We start from the raw sequence: 2,166 nt of genomic DNA, 5'->3' as shown, positions 1-2,166 counted from the left end.
ATTTTTCTTCCTAAGAGTAACAAGGTCATCACATTCTTATTCCCATTTTGTAAATGAGTTGTGGGGGTTGGGAAAATGAATTGGATGTGGGTTGAAATGAATTGATTGGGATAGGGAGTAAGGGTTTATTTTCTTGTAAAATTTCTTACCACACATCAGTGGAAAGAATTAGGAACTGAACTCAGGTGAATTGTGGTTCAAATGACAATGATTGAACCATATACTACTTGAGGTATGTGGGTATCATGAATAGTTTAATAATCTAATTACCACCAATCCTTGGGGGGAAATTGAGGTGAAGAAGTGTTGTTAGATGTGTCATTCCCATTCTGGGAGAATACTCTGGGAGTCTGGGGCTGCAAGGCAAAATAGACTTTTAGCTGGAAAGGGAAGAGGTAAAGTAGGGATAATTTTGGAAAGCCTTGGAATGTAGACTCTTGAAGACAAACTCACTCATTATCTCTTCAGCTTGAAATATGGTAGTCTTTTTATTCAACTCAACAAGTCCTGTATTGTTTGAGTGACTACAGTTGTAGCAAACTACTATGGACTATAGGAAATATGTGCCTCACTACAGTTATGATGATCTAAATTGAAGGTTACCCCTTGCATAGAGGCTATATTTGTAGAAAGGAATAAACTAGGGTCTTAGAAGCATGTTTTGTATTAACTGTCTTTACCATGTTATCTGACATATAGTAGTTCTTCTGGGGACCCAACCTGCTAATGCAAACAGAAATTGGGGACTCCTGCTATTTCTTCCCTTCTTCCTCTTCATTCTTCCCCTTCTCCTCCTCCTTCTTTTCCTTTCTCTTCCTCCTTTGTTTTTTCCCCAAAAGTTGGGACAATTTACTTTTTGTCCTAAGTGATTTTCATTTTTTATTTCTTGAAATATAACTCTAAAAAGAAAGGCTTTTAAAAGTCCATTGTATTTAAGATGGAACTACTTGACTCCATCTTAAAACCCAAATCATTCTGGCTTTCATTGAATGGCCAATAATAGCCATTAATGACCAATAATGGAGATAATTTAAGTTAGTAATATCCAATTAGTTTTAAATTAAATGTACTTTTCAATAATATTATAAATTTAAGTGAATCAAAGTTATATGCAATACCCCTCCACAAATGTCATATTCTAGTGCTTCAGAAATAAGGGAGTTGGTTAGAGAACTTGTATTACTGGGGAAGATAAGTTTAGTGTTAATGTGTAGCTTTGGGGTGATGTTCGGTTGGAGATGTTTAGTATTAGCTAGGGTTTAGCAGGGATAAGAAAGAAGTCAGAATTAAAGATATAGACTTGGGAATTACCTGAATAGAAATGCTGATTGAAGCCACAAAATTGGCCTCATGCTCTGAGGGAAAGACAGAATGTCCAAAATAAGTACAGGAGGAAAAAGAGGAGCCCTAGAAGGAGACAGAAAGCTCAATTAGAGTGTAATTCTAGAGGTTAGAATCCTCTTGTTTGTTATAGGCACTCAGCAAATGTTTTTTGAATTGAATTATAAGCTCCAAAAAATCAGAATAATGCTGTGTTCAAGAGCCAAGGGAGGAAAGAGTTTCAAGAAGGACAGTGTGGTAAATGGTGCCAAATATTGCAGCAAAGTTAAGGCAAATGCTTACTTAAGCAGCACATATTCTAAAATTGGAACAATACAGAGAAGATTAGTATGGCCCCTGTTCAAGGATGACATGCAAATTCATGAAGTCTTCCATATTTTTAAGTAGATTGTTAGGAAATGAAAAGAATAATTAAAGAAGAATTCTACTGCTTAAAAATGTTAAGGATTGTGAGAACTCACAACAGTTCTTTAAACTTGGTGTTTAGGAGGTCAACCTTTGGAAAGGCAATTTCAGTCTAACAGTGGTTGTGTGCAACCAGATTATAGGGGAGTAGGGATGAATAAATGGTGTGGAGACAGAAGAAGGGAGTGTACACCACATACTTTAGAAAAATTATCTGTGAAAGGGGTTAGGAAAACTATATAAGTATTTAGTGGTAGTGGTGGTCTGCAACAAGCCAAGTGAAGAGTTTTTTTTTTCCAATATGGAGCTGATATGCACATACTTATAGGGAGAGGAAAAAGGAAAAAAAAATTAAGTGAAGACACAGAAGAGAAAGGAATCAAGTGTGGGCCTAAGGTCTTGAAATGATTTTTACCTTGC

The 2,166-nt window shown here is 36.0% G+C and overlaps 1 non-coding gene across 1 annotated transcript; it reads left to right on the top strand.

Annotated features, from left to right (window-relative positions):
• The first annotated feature begins 1,615 nt into the window (after positions 1-1,615).
• LOC138158900 (U6 spliceosomal RNA) lies at positions 1,616-1,722 on the top strand. The gene has a single exon (XR_011167764.1). It is a non-coding gene; the product is annotated as a U6 spliceosomal RNA (small nuclear RNA).
• Positions 1,723-2,166: the final 444 nt, after the last annotated feature.

Source organism: Petaurus breviceps, unplaced genomic scaffold (genome assembly GCF_028583685.1).
Source record: "Petaurus breviceps papuanus isolate PSGF00001 unplaced genomic scaffold, PetGlider_PUasm1.0 115, whole genome shotgun sequence".
NCBI classification, from domain to species: domain Eukaryota; kingdom Metazoa; phylum Chordata; class Mammalia; order Diprotodontia; family Petauridae; genus Petaurus; species Petaurus breviceps.
Note: the sequence above shows the minus strand (reverse complement) of the source record. Positions and strands in the feature narration are given on the sequence as shown.